A 22343-nucleotide genomic window follows, 5' to 3' on the forward strand; every position below is an offset into this window, starting at 1 on the left:
AAGATAAAGAAATGATGACCGGTGCACTGTAGAACAGATTATTACATAGAGTGTCCCAGAAATAATAACTCTGGGGGCACAGACATAGGAACATGGCAACGGGTGACATTTAATACTTAAAATTAATTTACCAAATCCAATACAACAACAACAACAACATTTATTTATATAGCTTGTTTTCATACAAATGATGTAGCTCAAAGTACTTAGGTATAGAACAAGGATGTTTGTTACTATGTTAGACCCCCTGCTTGTTATGTCTTCAGTGTCCAGTTCTATGTGCGATTTGCCAACCTTAAAGTGTATTGCTGGGGCTCAGGACAGCAAGAAAATCAGCCAAAAGGAGTTACAAAGGGCAATATGACCCCAGAAGTGGTTGGTGAATTTACATTGGAAATGCTCCCAAATTGGAGCTTAATAGCCCCTTTTGGTAATTTCTCCACTGAACATGAAGCACTACAAGGAAGGGAAAACGACATGTCATAGAGGTTAGTAGGTACTGAAGGGGAGAGAAAGGAGACACATTTGTGCAATATCAGGGCTGGGAGGTGGAAGAGTTACTTCATGTGATACATGGGAGCTTTTATCTTGTATACAGTAGATACTCTATGCCCTCGGGCCGGGTGGTGGAGCTACAGAATTTGACGTTTCCTGTTTATGTAGGTATAATCTTTCACTCCTCTTGTTTATCCTTCCTTTGTCTAGTAGCTTATAATAAACTGACACCTTTTTTGTAGTTTGACCTGCTGGCTGTTATTCTGGACTCTGATGGTTCAGCAGTGCCCTTATCTGGCATCATACCTAAGTGTAAAGGTGATAGGTGACAACTAAATATTATAAGTTTAACATTTTTAATATAGGGGTGGCATGGTGCTGCTGTGGTAGCGTTGCTGCCTTACAATAAGGACACTAGGGTTCATGTCCCTGATCCTGCCTGCATGGATTTTACTTACTCTCCCTGTGTCCACATGGGTTTCCTCCAGGTGCTCCAGTTTCCTATCACTGTTCAAAGACATACAAGTTAGATGGATGGAAATAGTAAATTGGCTCTAGCATATGGTCGGGTTGTGTGTATGTATGTGTGTTTGCCCTGAAATGGACTGGTGCCCTGTGCAGGATTTGTTCCTGCCTTGCACCCTATGCTAGCTGGGATAGGCTCCAGTGACCCCAGCAATCCTGTTCAGGACTAAGCAGGTTAGAAAATGAATAATTGATTAACATGACAATTTAATATAAAACAGTACCTCTAGAATGCAATGAGATAATTTGAATGTTTAATTTGATTTCACAGATGTAATATTCAGGATATTCTCTATAACAACAACACAAGTGCAATGTTTGTGTGGCACCATCATTGCACATCTGTCTTCATTTTATTCAACTTGGTTTAACTCAATTTATTGTCATTACACCCTACAGTACAATGAAGCATGGTGCAGGAACATTAAACATCATTATTATATTAGATTATTATTACTAACCCATTGGGATTAATAAAGTATCTATCTATCTATCTATCTATCTATCTATCTATCTATCTATCTATCTATCTATCTATCTATCTATCTATCTATCTATCTATCTATCTATCTATCTATCTATCTATCTATCTATCTAACCACACAGGTAACAGAATAAATTTAAAAATATTTGACACCTCTTGCCCTACGTGTACCTACAGTGCCTGTCCTTTGTATCTTTGTGTGTCTTGACAGGCGCTCCCTCTGTCAAGCCTACTTCTCAGACTCTGTCATTTCCAGGAACCTTGCTCACCTCCTGTCCATTTTTATACTTCCAATGTTTGAAGGCAACTCTCAGTGTGCCTCCCATGCCTTTACTCATCCGCATCTGTCTCACACTTGCGCTTCTTCTTTTGATTACAAAACTAAAGTCAAACTGACCAATCACACTTAGGCCAAATTGGCCAATCACACAGACCTTAGCGTTTTATTATACAGTAAATATTACTATATGCTATTTCATTTTATATACAGTATTATTATTATATTATATTCCATTTCATATGATGGTTAGATAGGTACCGTCACCAATCATGGCACCGCTGAGTGGTGAGGTGTTGCATGTTGATTAACATATGCAAGTAAGAAGTTCTCTGTACTTTACACACATGAGAATAATTACCCTATAAACCTCAAACTTCTTTAAGCAAATTATTCATCCATCCAATATTCCAATTAATGCTAATTTATTATTTTTAGTGCCCCTAAGCAAGAAGTGCCACAAAGTGCTTTACAATGCGAAAACCAAGAGTCAATGTAGGACTAATGTTTGCAACACATTAAAAAGAGCAATTAAATTATATTCATTTCAGATAATTACTTGAAACAACTGTCAAGCATGCACATCTGAGGATCACTCTCCAAGCTCTTCTCAGGTATGTGATACCACTCTGGGTCAAGAATGGGCACTGCTGCTAACTGTCTTGTTCTTTTCTTCCTCTACAGTGCCGAGAAATTGCCCATTTCTGATCCCTGAGCAATAAATGGGCAACCTCTAGGAAGAAGACGTCACTTCTGCAATAGTCGACCACAAGTAAGGAGCTCCGCGAATTTGTTGAACCAGACTAAAGAGCCTGATTAACGGCTGCCACTCACTTTACGTGGCAACTATTTAGTTTCCCTTTTATGCGGGGATAGCCAGTTTGGCAACACAAAAATTCTTCTGTTGAAAGATTGTGTGTCCCTTACCTGGCCAGGATGCCTGTCTTATGGAAAGACTCGAGGAGAGGACATGCACATGGCATTATCTCCCCAGATCGCTAAATGGCAGCCCCCCCAGGATTGCAGCAGTGCCTAGGATTCCCACAGGGCTTCATGGGAGTTGGAGTTCAGTACAGCCCTGATGGGTTCCATGGGTGCCACCAGGGGGTGCTGCAGGGACTGCAGAGTCCTACTTTGTTGGGCTTCTGCCTCACCTGGAAGCGCTTCCAAACCATGCTAACGGGCCACTGGAAGTACTCCCAGGTGCAGGATAAAAGAAGCCCTTTGCCACTGCTCCAGGAGCCAGAGTCGGGAGGAAGGTGACAAAGCTTCAAGGAGGAGGAGTGGATGCGGACAGATAATGAGAAGACAAAGAAAGAAGAGAAGACAGAGTGCTGTGCTTCTTGATATAGTGTTTATTCTTGTGCTTGTGTACTGAGCTTGCAGGTGGGAAATACTTGGGAGAAGAGTTTCCCACTGAATAAAGCTGTGTTGTGCTTGTGGAACTTGTGTCTGCATCGGTCTGTGTCGGGGTTGGGGGGCTCGTGCACCCCCTGCAACTGTTATTACCTTGAACGACTACACAACATTTGTATATGCGGAAGACACTGACTCTTCCTTCAATCTTCATTTGATCTTCAACCTGACCTTGAAATTCCATAGTATCATTTTTTCTCAAATTATTTTGGTAATTGCACACACAATTAAACAGTACATATCATTCTAAATTCTGCCTAATCCAATTAATGGACATGGGGGATAAGATTGAACTCCTAAACATTACACTGCCGGGCCATCCATTTTTGAATTATTTGCTGTACAATACAGTATGGATCTTAGGGTTGAAGAGGTTGGAGTCTGTAATGGCAGAATGCATTATAAGACAGAAGCGACTCTACATGCAATGCCATTCTAGTGCAGGGCATGTTCACTCATTACACCAATATGTAGTCACCATGTAATACACTGTGGGAGGAAGGCAAAAAAGCCCACTTACTGTAGAATGTGAAAACTCCACACAGGCAGTGCCCAAGCTAGGATTTGAAACTAGACTGTGATGCTATTTTCTCCTTTACTGGAATTTTAGCAACAGTGGACCAGTAGAAATATGCATTTTGGTTACAAGTGTATAGTAGTGATTACTCTTGTTTTGTAGGACTACAAATCTGCTTACCACTATTTCCAGTTCTTGAGTATCATCATTAAAAAGTTGCATATAGGCAGTCTATGATGGATGATTTTTAGTTGATAAAGCTGTGAGCAAACTCTTTTTCTCATTACCCGGTGGTGCTGTTCTGAACTCTATATAACATCCCAGTTGTTTTTAAGCTAGACCATGAACTAGCACAACAGGTTCCCAAACACATTTTCTGGGCCTTAATTGTACACTAGAGATCAACCGATTGACAGCCCCAGACAGCTGTAGCGGTGGGCTAAAATGTCTGGCTCCTGATAGTGAATCACAAGACAGCTGAGACAGCCACCAAAAGGCAGTCTTATACCTTCTATTAGCAGCTTTCTGTCTGGAGGAAGAGAAAATGCCTTGTCACTTTAATATTTTACAGTTACAAATCAGACCGACACTTTCAGTAAGCTGCTGAAATGTAATGGAAAATTTGCTAAGTAAGCAAGTCAGAGTCCTAAAACAGAGGGAGTCACTTACTTGGGAAGTCCAAGGAACTGAGCGGAGGCATCTGTTTAGCATAGCAGAAAGCAGCTAGATGTAAGAGATGCTATCAGAGACAGTCCAAACCAAAAAAAAAAATCATAATAATAATAACATCACTTCTGTAAGCAGAGGAAGACTACCATCAGTAACATTCCAGTTCAAGGCATATTTCACCATTAATGCCAATGTTTATACAATTACAAGGAAGGAAACTGTGCACAGTTTATGGATAAGCAACCTGCATGTTGTATCCCTTTCATAACAAGTGGCAGTTGCAAAGTGAGGTTGCCTTATTTATGAACTCTGCAACATACCCGAAAAAGACTTTCAGATGATTGCCACTCTCTGAAGACCTTAGGGACCATTTTTCTTACGAGTCCAATGATTCAGGCTGACTCAGTTACTAGAGCACCTGTCCGCTGTACTCCAGCTTTAAAGCCCCTCTAAAAAGCCTGTCAAGTCAGGTCTGGCTTCTTTAACTGTGAGCTGCCGTCAGGTTATGTGACCATGTGGCATCTGCTAAGGACAAGATGAGCTGGAATGGTGATCCTGAAACTGAACCTCTCCAGTGTAATTTCAGCAAACTGCATGAAAGCTATGTTTGTACACTCAAAGATTTGTATCATTTAAGGGGATGCTGGGGCACAAGAAGAGCTTACCGGAAGGTGGGTATACTGTAATTTACATTTTAGTAAATTCACTGATGGGTGGTAAAATGTTTTGTTACAATGAATCTTGCACAACAGTATGGCAAGCTGTTTTAATATTTAAATCTTAAATCTGACAAGATAAATTGCACTTTAGCTATTTAACATGCAAGTCTACTTAGAATTTTAATTTCATATTTTATATTTTTTTCTCCTTGTCCATATATGAAACAGAAGTGTCTCTAATTCCATTTGAATACTCAAAACTAAAGGACTGCCAATTCCCTTCCAATAAGCATTAAAATTAATGTTTGACCTTAAAATGAGAATAATCGGTATCTTTAGTTATATTTTGACTAGTTAAAATGACATTTTAGATATATTTAAATCACACTGTGATGGTACCACGTTCTGGGAGGTTTTCTGCCTTGCATGCAGAGCTGCCAGATTAAACTCTGGCCCCCTTTGACCCTATATTAAATTAGGCAGGTTTGAGAATGTAATAATGTATAAAACATTAAAGATATAGCATAACATTAAATACGCACAGCTGCTTAATACAATTTAGGGTCACAAAGGCCTTGTTATAGCTGATTCATGATAAGATGCCAGCCCGTTGCGACATTAAAGATAGTTAAACTGTGGATATATATATCTTGAACTGAAAACTCCATCTTCATATTCATCAGCAGTTGAACTACCTTTTTCTGGTTTCATCCAGATTGTCTGGTTGTTCCCCCCAAATGTTTTTCCTCCACTCTCTGGCTACCTGAGCATCCTTTGGAGTTAGATCCATTCTTCACGCGTCATCCAAGACCACCTCCTACCATGACTTCTTCAGCCTTCGTCTGGGCCTCATCCCCACTACCTCCATCTTAGAATACCTCTTCACTCAGTCATCCTTTGCCTTTAGCTCTACATGCCCAAAACACTTTAGTCTGTATCTCCTCAGCACAACCCCCATCACCTTCGTACCAAGTCTTTATTTTACTCAGCAATTGTCTTCTTACCCTGTGACACTCCAGACATCCACTTGATAGTTCTCATCTTTGTTCCTTCCAGCTTTGCTTTTATGTTTTGCTTTCACTAACCATGTATCATTTTCATAAACTGTTCCTTTCAATGCTTAGAGGCTCCTTTAGAAGTCAGAATGGCAGACAACTTCTGGATTTTCTTCCATGTCCCTCTCATCTTTGTTACCACTGCTGGACCTGGACCTCCATCTGTGCAGAACTTTCTTATTTTTTCTAAAAATAGCTCCATTCCAGGTATTTAAAGTTACACTTACTATATCAGTATTGTGCACACCTCTTCCACTCTTTCTACAAAATAAAGGTCACAGCTTTAAAGCTCCTTTAAAAAGCCAATGAAGTCAGACCTGGATTCTCTAACTGTGAGTTGATGGCAGGTTATGTGAACATGTGGTAAATGCTAAGGACAAGATGAGCTGGAACGGTCTGAAACTGACACCACACTACATCAGCATTGGCACCCCCTGTCCCATTCTTTCTACGAAATAAAGGTTATACTTGCCGCCTACAGACTACCCTTCACATCCCTGCAGTATATCTTTTATGCATGCTTTTCTGTGAACCATTGATAGTCATGTACTCTTCAACATTTGCCACCCATTTACCTCTAATTACCTTCTTGGACTTGCCTGTATTTACTGTGAGGTGTTTTGTTTCCAAGCTAGTTTTCCATTTCAGTATCTTTGCCTTTAATTCTTCTTCACGTTTTTCCATCAATATGAGCTCATTGACATATAATGGCTCCCATGACAATAACTGAAACACTTATCTGGCTAGTACCTTAATCACCATCATAAAAACCAACAGACTCAGAAGAGCACAACCTTCATCTCAAAACATTCACTGTCCCATCTGCTGTCCTGACCACCATTGGTGCCTCCTCATATATTAACATAACCACAGACACCAATCATTCATCCACACTTTATTTCAATGCCCACCTCACCATGTCTCATGACACCATGTAAAATGCCTTTTCCAGATCTACAAACGCATAATGGAGCTTTTGTCCCTTCATAAGATAACTTTTTCTGCATATGCCTGAAAACAAAAGCATGAATTGCTCCTTTCCCATGAAACCAAAATTAATTTAACTAACTTACACTTGCTCCCTGATTCTTTTCTCAACCGCCTCCATTATCTACTTCAGAACCTTCAATGCTCAATATGGCTCACACACCAATGAATCATCCTTGATAGACAAAAAGAAGTTCAGTAGATGTCAACTGGAAAAGGTTTCTCACTTTTCATTGTCTGCAGATATCTGCAATCTAAATTTTTATCAGTCCAATTGTAGTTGTGTGACTTAATATTGTCAAACCCATTTACTCCAATTTGGTTAAATAGTCCATCACCAGAACACCACAGGTCCCACTGACACATAGAGATTCACAAAGACTCACAATCTAGGATGCACAATGAACCGAACCTAAAGTATATGTCCTCAGGGATGGTGGAGGAAAACCAAAGTAAATGAAGAAAAACACACACAGACACACAGAGAACATATAATCTCCAAAATGACTGGCATGGGATGGCAGGAGGCAGCAGCACTAACTACTGCACCACTGCACCATGCCAAAATGTAATTACTGTTACCTCTAATTAAAATCATGACTAGTCAAAACAAAGTTGTAAACATGTAGATTGACATAAGAAAACAACCTGCCGTAAAATAATTCCTTTCCTAACAAGCAGTTTCAGCATCTTAAATGCATCTTTGGGCTCACAAACCACGGTAGGATGGATTATTTAAGGGTTTTTGGTCATCATGGTGACACACTGGTAGTACTTCTGCTTCATGCCTCCTAGGACTTGGGCTTAATGAAGAGGCTAGTCTCTACCCGTGTGAAGTTTACACTTTCTCCAAGATTTTTAACGTTAATAGTGACTCTAAATTGGCACTGCACAGACGAATATGGCTTTGAAGGTACACCCTTATCTACTGGCATCCCATTCAGGGCTGGTTTCATCCTTGCACCCAATGCGAATAGCCTACTAGTAAAAGTAATATTATTATGATGTGTATAGAGTGCAGTGAAAGTCCTACTTGCATGTCCGCCTATAAGTCATTGTTTTCCGACACCATGATAAATAAGAATGTGTTAAAATACAGAACCATACTTTAATGAACTGGAATCAGCTCACATTTAAACTTTTAAACATTTTGCAGTCCATGAGTCTATGTATTGTTATCAAAATGAATATTCCCCCTTCATTTTCAGATCTTTTCCAGTGTGGCCCAACATACAGTATGTTAACAAATCCTTCTTAAAAGTTGCATGCAGTTGTAAGTTTGAGATAACAATCCTCCTGATCCGTAAATGGTAAGATCAGGTTTAAAAAATAAGTGATTGGACATTAATAGCAAACCCAACACCTATTAGCCTGCCATAAGCTATTGATCCTTGGTACCAATTAATTAATTAAAACTCTGTTACTTTCCCTACTTGAAAAAAAAAACTATTAATGAGAAGACACTAAACCAAGCAAAGATGTTATATGGCTAGTCCAAAGGACTACATTTTATGAATAATAATAAATGGCTTTATTAAGGAGCAAAACAACAAAATATAGTCATTCATCAGAATCAGACCAGAGATGAAATCAATAAACACATCACAAAAAACTGGGCATCAAATTCTGATACCAAACCAGCAGTAGTAGTCAAAAGGCAGAGCAAAAGTTCCGTTTATAGGAGATGGACGTCTGAAGCAGAGCTCCGCTAGCAGCGGCTTTATTTTCCCACGTATTTCATATTATTTAGAGGTATCCTGTATTTAACCCGACCAAGGAACTTCCACTACAATATACAAGCATGAGTAACAAGAAGAAAAGTCAGAAGGAACCGGAAAAGAAACTTAAAGCTGCATCAAAGTCCGGACAGACTTCCGGCCTGAGTGCAAGTGTAAGGTATGGCCTCACGGAGACTGACCTGGAACAGGCAGAAGAGTGCGCAGAATTCCTGGGACCCCGCTCCATTGTATCGTCTCCAGTCGAGAGTGAAAATGGGAGCGAAGGCGCAAGTGATACAGGTCGCGAGGGATCGCCGATTTCTGAGGATCATTCGAGACTAGAAAGGGCTCTGCAGGACGTGCTCTCATCTACTCATCGCGAGCCTGTAACAGGAGATGCATTTTCACTTGCAGAGCACGAAAGCCGAAGCGAACTGTCCGAACTGAAAGAGATGATCGCTACACAGAAAGAGATGATCGCTACACAGTCAACTGCCATGGTTACGGCCATGAATGAGCTTAAGAAAGATAACACAAATGATCTTAAAAAGGTGGCCATTGAGCTCAAGAAGGATAACAAAGATAAGGAAACGCGTCTATTTAAACGTTTCGACGTGAACTTTAAAGGCATGTTGGAGAAATTAGTGGAACACATTGAAGAAACTAATTCCAAACTGAAAAGGCTTGATGATCATATTAATGACGTTTCAGATCAGCTGGAAGACGTTAAGCAGGGACTCACGGCTCGAGTGGAAACAGCGGAACAACTGGCATCTAACGCCGATGAAAAAGCCACAGCTGCGAACTCGGAATGCAAAAAACTTTGAGACAGCCTTGCAGCCCTGGAGGATGGGTGCAGAAGAAATAATATAAGAATTGAGGGTATACCTGAGAAACGAGAAAGCTCAAGCCCAGTGAAATTTGCAGTAGAATTACTGTCTAAAATAATTGGAGATGACTTTAAACTCGACAATGAGATAGCCACGGCTTATCGCACAAAGATACCAAGCGCCTTTAAACCTAGGTCTTTTATTGTCCGCTTCGAACGAATAAGATGTAAGCTTGATGTGATGGCACTTCTCAGACACAAGCAAGAGATTATATTCGAAAATAATCTTATTCGTATTTTTCCCGACTTCTCACCATCAACAGCTGCAAAACGCAGATCCTACATCGACATTAAAAGGATTCTACGGGAAGCCGATATCAAATACAGCCTCTTGTATCCTGCCAAACTGAAAGTGGAAGTTCAAGATCGACATTATATTTTCTTCAGCAAAGAAGAAGCTGAAAAAGAATTAAAGAAGCTGTTTCCGACACTTTTTTGAAAGTTAATTAAAATTAAAGAGCCGTATTCTATCAAGGCACGGGAAGGACCTATGATCTGATCGCTGGATCCATGTTTAAAGAGACTGGTATTATAATTATACATCCCTTATTTTCTTTTTTTTTTTTTTTTTTTTTATCTGGACTTTATATGTTATATGTTTATGTTTTAATCAGAGTTATAGAGTTATAGACGTGAGTGTGAAAATGTGGAAGTGATTAAAGTAGGATTCGTTTTATTTTTTTTTTTATTTTTTTTTATTTATTTATTTATTTTTATTTATTTTTTTTTTATTTTACTATACCTTAAAGTAGACTGTTTAACTTTATACCCTTGGTTTATTGCTTGTTCTACTATTTATATAATTACCATTATACTATTACAGTAGGAATTACCAGGTTTATTCTAGACTAGTTTTTAAAATCATTCCCAGGGTTGTTGTTGTTTTTTTTTTTTTTTAAATCTTAATATCTTAACTTAAAAGCGCTGAAAATTATTTCAAGCTTAAATATTGTTAATGAGAACATTTTCGGCAGATAGTATTAAGGATTTAACTGTAAAAGATATCTCTGTTTTAATTCTGTAACGCCGCTGCAGGGTGGGGTTTGTTTTGTTTTGGACGTGCTCTGTCTCTTCGTGTGTCAGAGGACTGGAACATCACGAAGTGGGATCTAGCCTCATGTGGGGAGGCAAAATGGGGGGGGTGGGGGGATAAAGGGGGGAGAGAAGGAGAGCAGTTTATATCTAATCTATTCTTGTAATCCTTATAATTATAAATATCAATGCAACAACAGGCTAAAATGCAACAACTCATGGGGAATCTTGAAACTAAGATTAAAACTGCCATATTACCAATTAAAACTATAAATGACATTAAAAACTCAGAATCAATGTCTCCATGATGGGACAGTTAACTTTGTGAGCTGGAATGTTAAAGGCCTGAATCACGAATTAAAGAGAAAGAAAGTATGCTCTCACCTAACAGGCTTAAACGCTAAAATAGTATTTCTACAGGAGACCCACTTACTAACCAAGGATCAGTTCAGATTACAAAAAGGCTGGACTGGCCAAATGTTCCATTCTAGCTTTATAAAGAAAACTAGAGGGGTGGGAATTCTCATACATAGAACAGTTCCATTTGTAGCATCAGAGGTAGTGTCGGACCCTGAAGGGAGACATGTGATGGTCATGGGCAACTTATATAACAGTAAAATGATTTTGATAAATGTTTATGCACCCAATGTTGATGATAAGGAATTCATGCAAAATCTATTTGCATCCATTCCCAATGTGAACACTCATAAAATTATAATGGCTGGGGACTTTAATTGTATTTTAAATCCACTCTTAGATAGGACTCCTGTGACAGGGGGGACGACATCTAATACTGCAAAGATAATTACACAGTTTTTAAATGATCACAACTTATCAGACCCCTGGAGGTTTCTTAACCCAAACTCAAGAACATATTCGTTCTACTCACCAGTGCATTATAGCTACTCAAGAATTGATTATTTTTTTATAGATAATAATTTCCTGCCTACAATTAAATCATGCAAATATGACACAATTGTTATCTCTGACCATGCCCCTCTAGTCTTGGAGCTAAAATCAATAAGCCCCTCATACTCACCTCGCAGATGGCGTCTTAACCCTCTTTTATTGGCAGACGAGAACTGCACAGAATTTATATCCAAACAAATCAGCTTCTTCCTAGAGACAAACACGTCCACAGAGGTTTCTGCAGGAACACTCTGGGAAACTCTAAAGGCCTTCTTAAGAGGCCAGATTATTTCATATCTTTCCCATAGAAATAAATTAGAAACCAAGAAAGTGTCAGAGCTAAGAAATTAAATTACTAGAATAGATGAAGAACAAGCCAGGCGTCCAAGTGAAGCTCTTCACAGGAAAAGGCAGGCCCTGCATACAGAACTTAACATCTTAACAACTAAAGAAACTGAACAACTTATTTATAAGTCTAGACAGCATTACTATGAACACGGAGAAAAAGCTAATAAGCTTTTAGCTCAACAAATTCATAAACAAGAAGTTCACAATGCAATACCAGTAATCACCAACAAGAATGGAGAAGAAATCATCGACCATAATAAAATAATGCACACATTTAGAGATTACTATAAGTCTTTATATTCCACTGAGCCCAAAGAAGACAACACGCAATCTAATGCATTTCTGGATAATTCACAAATACCACAAATAGATGCTTTAAGTGCTGAGGAACTGGATAAACCTCTAACGCTAACAGAATTACTAGACGCTATAAAGTCACTACAAAGCGGGAAATCATCAGGCCCTGATGGTTACCCCGTAGAGTTTTATAAGAAATTCTCCACTCAGCTAGCTCCACTCTTATTGGTAACATTTACAGAAGCTAAAGACCACCAAATACTACCTCAAACATTTCGACAAGCATTAATCACCGTCTTTCCTAAACAAAATAAGGACTTGTTACAATGTGCATCATATAGACCAATTTCACTCCTGAATAATGATGTTAAGATACTCTCAAAAATCCTAGCTAGAAGGATGGAGAAAGTGCTGCCCTCGGTAATATCACAAGATCAAACTGGATTTATTAAAGGCCGACATCTATCTTCAAATCTCCGACGCTTGTTTAATGTTATATATTCACCAGCAAAATCAAACACCCCAGAGATATTACTATCATTAGACGCAGAAAAGGCATTTGACATGATCGAATGGAATTACCTTTTCACTGCATTGGAGAAATTTGGGTTTGGCCCGAATATTTGTGCTTGGATCAAACTACTGTATACCAGTCCAGAAGCTTCAGTTTGTATTAATAAAATTTGCTCAGACTACTTTAAACTAGAACGTGGTACCAGACAAGGATGTCCCTTGTCGCCACTGTTGTTTGCAATCGCTATTGAACCACTGGCGGTTCACTGCCGAAATTCTTATCAGATAAAGGGGATTGTCAGAGAAGGACTGGAACAGAAAATTTCTCTATATGCAGATGATATGGTCTTATATATATCGGACCCAGAAAACACTGTCCCTGCTGTTTTAACAGCACTAACAGAATTTCAAAAGATATCTGGTCTTAGAATTAATCTGAATAAAAGTATACTCTTTCCAGTGAACTCACAAGCATATAATATTAGATTAGACACCCTACCTTTTACCATAGCAGATCAGTTTAAATACCTAGGGGTAAATATCACAAGTAAACATAAAGCTCTTTATCAACAAAATTTTGGCGTCTGTATGGAAAAAATTAAGCAAGACTTGCATAGATGGTCAACCCTTCATCTCACTCTAGCCGGAAGAATTAACATTGTTAAGATGAATATCCTTCCTAAACTTCTCTTTTTATTTCAAAACATTTCAATATATATCAATAAATCGTTTTTTAAACAGTTAGATTCAATAATAACCTCATTCATTTGGAACTCAAAACACCCAGGTATCCGAAGAGCGACCCTACAAAGACCTCAGGCAGAAGGTGGCATGGCTTTACCTAATTTTCAGTTTTATTACTGGGCAGCAAACATACAAGCCATAAAAACCTGGACACAAATAAATGCACATACCCAGGCTTGGTCTGCAATAGAAGTAAAATCCTGTAGTACTTCTTTATATTCCCTGCTCTGCTCTCCAATAAATGAAAGTTATCGCAAATATACTAATAACCCAGTTGTGCTTTACTCACTCAGAATATGGAACCAAATTAGGAAGCATTTTAAGATGGAAAATCTTTTATCAGTGGCACCTCTGCAAGGGAACCACCTCTTTCAACCTTCGCAAGTATATCCAGTTTTTAATACCTGGAAAAGTTTTGGGATTAAAATGCTCAGAGATCTTTATATAGACAACATATTTACATCTTTTGAACAATTACGTTCAAAATTTAACCTCCCAGCTACACATTTCTTTTACTATCTTCAAATTAGAAATTTTGTTAAACAGAAATTGCCCGATTTCCCCCACCTTGCACCCTCCACAATGCTGGAAAAAATACTGCTCAATTCCGAGGAAACAAACACTATTTCCGCAATATATAAAATCTTATTAGAGTCCCTACCTTTCAAAGACCCAAGAGGACATTGGGAAGAAGATCTCTTAATCAATATATCAGAAAAGGAGTGGAAGGTAGCAAAGCAGAGAATTCACTCGAGTTCTATATGCGCAAAGCATAGAATTATTCAACTAAAAATTATATATCGAGCTCATCTGTCTCGCTTAAAACTGTCCAAAATGTTTCCAGGGCAGGATCCAACCTGCGAGCGCTGCAACCAAGCTCCTGCCTCACTGGGTCACATGTTCTGGGCCTGCACCAAACTAACATCATTTTGGACAAAAATTTTTAAGTGCCTTACAGACAGCCTTAGTATCACAATCCCTCCTAACCCACTAACAGCTATGTTTGGTGTCCTTCCAGATGGACTGGAATTGGAGAAGGACAAGCAAATGGTGATTGCATTCACTACACTCTTGGCACGCACACTTATTTTGTTAAATTGGAAGAATCCTAATTCTCCTCTTATAAGTCAGTGGGAAACCGATGTTTTATATTATTTGAAATTGGAAAAAATCAAATTTTCAGTTAGAGGATCTGTACAAAATTTTTTCAAAACATGGCAGGATTTAATCAATATTATTTTAGAATAAGAGAAATAACTATTATTGCATTTAACTCCCTTCTCCATCTCTTATTTATATAGATATTTACTTCTCCCCTTCTTTTGTCTAATGTTGCCTTATTAAAAAGCTTAAAGAAATTTTCCTTTAGCTAAGCTCTCCTTCTCAGGGGTGCGGTTTGATTTGTTTTCAAATTTGTTGGGTTATAAATTGATCTGTTTGTATGGAATGATTACAATGAAAATTAATAAACTAAATATTTAAAAAAAAAAAAAAAAAAAGTTCCTAACATTAATCTGATGTCCTTTCTCATACTAACAACTTTGTTTCATTTAGCAAATTCAAAGCTTGGATACACAGACATGCAAGCCTCCAATTTTTATAATTCTGGCACACATAACACTGCTGATGTGCATATGAACAGAAATGTACATTGCTGCCCATAACAAAATCCATAAAAAAATAAAAATGAGGAAATGGGTGGCCCCACTGAGAAAAGCAACAATTAAATGGTGCATGACAATATCACTAATATAAAAATATATAAATGAATCTCAAAACAACAACATTAAGAAGGTTAAAAGTGCAAAGCCATAACCAGGACATCCCCAAACACACTCATGATAGCTCATGTTTTTATCTCTTTCTCTGTTAAGACCCTGGAAGATCATGATGTTGACCTGTCAGCTTCTGAAAATATGGTAAATGCCTGAGAAATGTCAAGTGATGGATTGTAATGCATATTCATCAGTTCCCTTAACTGCTTAACTGCTAACAAGATGCGCAAAGCTGAATCTACACGTGACTTTAGTGCACATTTGAGCAGCTTCACCGTCTAAATCGTCATTCAGCATGAATAGTAAGTACAGGAAACACTGAATGATTTCACTGAAAAATATGCAGCCCCTAAAAGTTGCGACAAGCAACTCACCACTAGGCTCTAAGATTTGTAAGATATTGGTACTAACTGCCATGTCATTGTTGTTCACTTTCCCTTTTTTATTCATTTATTTCACAAAAACATATTCTGACCTTCCAAAGATTATCCTGACAGCAGATAGCACAAAGGTGAAAGATGCCTCAGACAGGACAAGAGTTTAACAGTGAAAATTTACCTTCAATGTATTAACATGAGAATATATACTGAAAAGGCTGCTAAACAAAGTTTAGTTGAAAAGGTCTTTATTTTTACTATTAAGGAACAACCTGAAGACATCCGTTTGTGAAACCTGAAGTAAGCATTGTTTGTCAAACAGATGACAGCCATTCTCTTTCATTTCGTTTCACACAGCAGTTGTGTCTGCTTTATATCAAATCACATTCCTTAGCAATATCCATAATGTTGATTAAAAATCAACAAAAGCAAAAAATGTTTGGTTTACCTCATCATGAACTTGTTCAAGTACCTTCTTGTACAAATCCGACACTTGGAGTGGCCTTTAGGCACTGATCCGTTAAACAACGCAAATAGGCATCTTTTGCCCTCAGAAGACTATTAGGATAGCAACGAATCTTTGTTTTCATAGCAGTGTATGTAACTATCCTTTCTGGACTCTGGGCTATAAACCCTTCACAGTCTCTCTCTCTCTCTCCCTCACTCACTCTGAAGAAGGACACACATTCATCATCAGGCTATTTTTAAACAGGAAACTGTTTATATCTACTCTTTCACGCTTTCTCTTTTTACTCCAGCCGCTCGTTCCTCTTCTGTCTATATAAACAACTCCCTCTATGTACATTTTATCATCTTACACATTTACTCAAAACAGTTATAATAAAACATATATTATATATTAGCACAAATATATGAATATTTTATTACTTCATAGGCAATAGTATCCATCCATCCATTCATCTATCATTAACCTTTTCTAAGCCAGTTCAATGTCATTCAACAGATTTGACTGAAAATCAGAAACCATTCCTGGATGAGATAATACTCCTTTGACACTATAAACTGTAGTTACATCGATAGTTCTATTCTTAACAATTGACAGGTAAAGAGACTTATTGATTTATTTACATTTGATAACTAAAATAAAAAGGCTTGTTTGTACAATCTGGGAAATGAATTGGTGCAATGGTTTTTATTGTGGCCTTCTAGCTCTAAAACACATTCTGACCTGGTCATTGGCTGTGTGGAGTTTGTGGTCTTCCATGTCTATATGACTTTTTCTCCAATGTCCTAAAGATGTGCATGTTGGGTTTATCAGCAACTCCAAACTGACTTAGAATGAACGCAAATGGGTATGGGTGAGTGGGCCTAGTGTTGGACTGGTGCAATTCATGCCTTGCCCCCTGTGCTGACAGGGTTAGTTATGGCCCTGACAGGACCTCGGGCACTCACACCAGTACATTCAGGGACTGTTTGTATTCTCAGGTTTTAAAAACACTGAACAGACAGCCTTAATAACAATACTGCATATGTATTGTGAGAGCCATGGAGGACAGACAGGAATCCCGGCTGCATGATGGCATGACCTCTTGCCAAGCTGGAAATTGTCAGAGGATAGACGAGCAAAAGTTGGAGGCCAGGGGCAGTTCCATCCCCCAAATGTTAGGTGGCAGTGGTCCACTGGTACATGGGAACTGGAGAAGTGCAACCCTTTCGGGGTCCCTGGGTGCAGCAAGGTAGCACTACTGGGGGAGTACTGTTTTGGTTCTCAAACAACCCAGAAGTGCTCCCCACAAGTCATGACAGGTCACCAGAAGCCATTCTGGGTCAAGCATAAGGAGTCAGGAGGCAGTGGATGAAACTCAACTGGATGCAGAAGAAGAGGAAAGAGTTTCATTGTTTATATGGTTATTGGCTGTGCTTCATTGTAAAAATGCTTGGCAAATTTAAAATACATTAATTGAACCTGTGACTGTGTTGGGTGTTATTGAGTCTGAGGTTTGGGCGCCACCTATTAGTTACAATATATACAGTATATATTTAAATAAACATAGATTAAAACTTGTGTTAAACCTCCATAAATACAATATTCAATTGTTCATCACCCTCAGTGACTTGATGATTATACTCTACACAAGTGGTTTTCAACTTGTGTGCTGTGGAAATAACAGTGCAGTGCCCTCGGGTCCTGACCTGAGAGAGACACACACTTCTCAGGTGGTCGAGATTTGTCTGAGGAGGATGGGAGTATCTGGAGAAGCAAGCATAAAAGCAGCTTTGTGATCGCTTTTGCAGTTGAAAGAATCGTAGTGTGCCTTGAGATTTTTTGAGTTACAAAAAGTGTGCCACAACAGAAAACATTTGGAAAACACAGCTGTGCCTACTGTATACCTTTGCTCCTGGCATGCTGAAAAAGATCTCTGTGGCTTCTATCTCGTGTAAAAAGTGAAACTGTGTATTACCTGGATGGTTATGGTACATTCTTTGCATACATTAGTGAAGGTACTGAAAACTTAAACATGTGTTAACCATTATACTTCTGTTTCGTGGAATTTTTTCATTATATTAGGGAAGTAAGCACTGTAAGCTGGGTGGCAGACTGGCGAATTACATACAGAGGTACTAGAGACCTATTTTGGTTTTAGACAACTTATTTAGCAATCATTTGACATGACATTGAATTTGATCTTCTTACAGAAACATTAAATTTAAAGAAAAAGAGAGTGTTTCATTTTTACATTCGCAACTTTTCTGTAGCATTACACCAGGACTGCTGTAAACCACCTTCCAACTTGCTTTTCTCCCACTCCCCTGCACCTATGTCAGAATTTATAAATCAAGAAAATTATCACCAATGCTACATATTAACATGTGGTGTATCACTGTGAACCGCAAAATACAAAATGTTAAATCTTTAAATGAAATGAAACTTCTGGGATATTGGTCTGGTCAGTTAAGTAGCAGAAGGGGTTGTTAATCAGGTTCAGCTGCTTTGGTATTAATGAAATGAACAACAGATGCACTAGAGGGACAACAATGAGACAACTCCCAAAACAGGAATGGCTTAACAGGTGGAGGCCACTGACATTTTTCCCTCCTCATCCTTTCTGACTGTTTTTTCACTAGTTTTGCATTTGGCTATGGTCAGTGTCACTACTGGTAGCATGAGACGATACCTGGACCCTACAGAGGTTGCACAGGTAGTCCAACTTCTCCAGGATGGCACATCAATATGTGCCATTGCCAGAAGGTTTACTGTGTCTCCCAGCACAGTCTCAAGGGCATGGAGGAGATTCCAGGAGACAGGCAGTTACTCTAGGAGAGCTGGACAGGGCCGAGAAGGTCCTTAACCCATCAGCAGAACCGGTATCTGCTCCTTTGGGCAAGGAGGAACAGGATGAGCACTGCCAGAGCTCTACAGAATGACCTCCAGCAGGCCACTGGTGTGAATGTCTCTGACCAAACAATCAGAAACAGACTTCATGAGGGTGGCCAGAGGGCCCAACATCCTCTAGTGGGCCCTGTGCTTACTGCCCAGCACTGTGGAAATTGATTGGCATTTACCAGAGAACACCAGAATTGGCAGGTCCACCACTGGCGCCCTGTGCTTTTCACAGATGAGAGCAGGTTCACCTAGAGCACATGTGACAGACATGAAAGGGTCTGGAGAAGCCGTGGAGAACATTATGCTTCCTGTTAACATAGTTCAGCATGACCGGTTTGGTGGTGGGTCAGTGATGGTCTGGGGAGGCATATCCATAGAGGGATGCACAGACCTCTACAGGCTAGACAATGGCACCTTGACTGCCATTAGGTATCAGGATGAAATCCCTGGACCCATTGTCAGACTCTATGCTGGTGGAGTGGGTCATTGGTTCCTCCTGGTGCACGACAGTGCCCAGCCTCATGTGGTGAGAGTATGCAGGCAGTTCCTGGAGGATGAAGGAATTGATACCATTGACTAGCCCCCATGCTTGTCTGACCTAAATCCAATAATACTGGGACATCATGTTTCGGTCCATCCGATGCCGCCAGGTTGCACCTCAGATTGTCCAGGAGCTCAGTGATACCCTGGTCCAGATCTTGGAGGAGATCCCCCAGGACACCATCTGTCGTCTCATTAGGAGCATGCCCCGACGTCGTCAGGCATGCATACAAGCACATAGGGGCCATACAAACTACTGAGTAATTTCCATCAAACGATTTGGCATCCTTTTGTTCCTAACACATTACTCAGTCCATATCAGTATAGATATCCAGCATGATTTTTCTCCCATTGAGATCTCATGTGTTTTCAAAGTGTTTCTTTAATTTTTTTGAGCAGTTCAAGACATCCGATACCAAACCCCCCTTGACTGAATCAATCAATCTGAACCTGAGAGTACCAGCACTTAAGTATATCCACTATGCACTCTGCATAGATATACTCACTGAGCAAAATATTAGAAACACTACTAGTACTGAGTAAGGCCTCCCTTTGCTCTCAAAGCAAACTCAGTTCTTCATAGCATGGATTCCACAAGATGTTGGAAATATTCCTTTGAGATTCTGGTCCATGTGGACATAAATTCAGCACAGAATTTCTTCAGATTTGTCAGCTGTACATTCATGATGTGAATTTCCCATTTTACCACATCCCAAAGGTTTTCTATGGGATTTCAGATCTGGTGACTGGGGAGGCCACTGAAAAACACTGAACTCATTGTCATACTAATTATACCAGTTTGAGACACCTTTTGCTTTGTAACATGGTTGCATTATCAAGCTGGAAGTAGTCATTAGAAGATGAGTAAATTGTGGCCATGAAAGGAAGCACATGGTCAGAAACAATACACAGTTAGGCCATGGCATTCAAACAATATTTAATTGGTATTAAAGGGCCCAAAGTGTGCTATGATTACTGAATATAATAAACTTATGACAGCCTATGACATAACTTATTGGATAGCTTACATGTACAGTGACATGTGCGTACTGAGCAGTACAAGTCCTCATTGTTAGTGACAGCTGCTACATATTCTATCTAAATTAAAACTAGTAAGCTTTGTTCACAAGTAAAAAAACAGAAATTGATAGATGAAAATGAAATCAAATTCAGTGGAATAGAAAAAATTGTCTTTTCATCACATACTTAATATCTACTCTCTCTTACACATTCAATATTGCAGGAAGCAGATGAAAAATTCTTGCAATAGCCCCTTAGTGGCACACAACAGGATGTTTTAGGAGGAAAATGATGCTGATCAACGAATAGAAAAATCTTGGACATTGAGGTAATAGCACTCTCCAGGAAGTTCAACAATAATCAGAATGACTCACATCAGCTTGTATTCCGCAATCTTTATATCAGTCTGACAGCAGTGCATCATTTATCTTTGTCTCCTCTTTTAAAATGATTTACCAGCATTAAGTAAATTGCAAGAACCAGTCTTGGATGGGACAACAATCTATCATAGCACACAATTGTGCAAAACTCTCATGCGTATCAGGATTATTACTTAATGAAGGTATTTTGAGATATGGATAAATCTTACTCAAACATGGGGAGACTGGGTGAATCACTATACACAGAAATCTGGGGACATAAGGTCTAAACTCTGTGTCACTGAGCCATTACTGTGTGAATGTGATAATTGTAATGATGCTGTACATGAGCTTGTTTTGAGTCATTGATGTTAGTGCCCTTAGAGAACAGCCACAGTATGTTTACTGCCCCTACTCATTGGCAAGTTACCTCATTTGTTTGTGTTAGTCTGTAAGCCAAAAACTTAGGTGAGCCAAGAAAGGTGCGATGAGCCAAATATATTTGAACTACAAAATTTTCCAATGTGGAAAAGTCACAATCTTATTTTTCACTCCATTTTATTACTTTGTGCCCTCTCCCACCATCATCTATTGGGAAGGACCGAAAGCTTTAAATTAGTCAAGAATTTCAATCTCAGATTTTTAACGGATCTCGACGTTTTAGGGTCCCCTGGTACCAAAAACATTTATATCTTGATAAGGGGTGTGTGTCTGTCTGTGTGTCACAGTTTCTTGAGCTAAAACAGCTGGACGGAAAAATACCAAACTCGAAACTTTAGCCTGTTATGAGATGACAATGTGCCGATTAGTTTTTGAGTCCAATCATGTAAGAGAAAGAGGCACTCTAGAGGAACCCTCTGTGATAGACGGCTGGGGACTTTGCCTGGCCGGGACGCCCTTTTGAGGAGAGGACCGGGTGAGTGGACATATCACCAGCACTACCTCCACCGGGACATGAGAGGGCAGCCCCCCTGGTTTGCATCGGGGCCACGGGACTGGAGCTTAGAAGTTCCACCCTGCGCAGGCCCTTGGCCATGACCAGGGGGAGCCTGGACAGTTCCGGAACCGTGGTCTACAGCACTTCCGCCACACTTGGAAGTGCTACCAGTAGAGGACCTGGATTCCCTTGCAGCACTTCTGCCACACCTGGAAGTGCTGCCGGAACTTGATCAAGGAGCACCTGGAGCACTTCCGGGTGTGGTATAAAAGAGGCCGTCTCACTCCAGCAAGAGAGCTGGAGTTGGGTGGAAGTAGACGGAGCTTGCGAGTGAGGAGTGGAGGTGGCAGAAGAGAGTTTGGGCGTACTGGAGCACTATGTTGTGTGCAGGACATTTATAGAAATAAACGTGTGTGTTCTGGACATTGTTGGTCTGTGTGTGTGTGTGTCTGTCT

General features: G+C 39.5%; 1 protein-coding gene across 1 annotated transcript in view; it reads right to left on the reverse strand.

The window, feature by feature from the left end:
• Positions 1–22343, reverse strand: part of spega (striated muscle enriched protein kinase a) — a 450531-nt gene that overhangs the window by 192253 nt on the left and 235935 nt on the right. The window lies entirely within an intron of this gene.

This window comes from Erpetoichthys calabaricus, chromosome 8 (genome assembly GCF_900747795.2).
Source record: "Erpetoichthys calabaricus chromosome 8, fErpCal1.3, whole genome shotgun sequence".
Classification (NCBI taxonomy): Eukaryota; Metazoa; Chordata; class Cladistia; order Polypteriformes; family Polypteridae; genus Erpetoichthys; species Erpetoichthys calabaricus.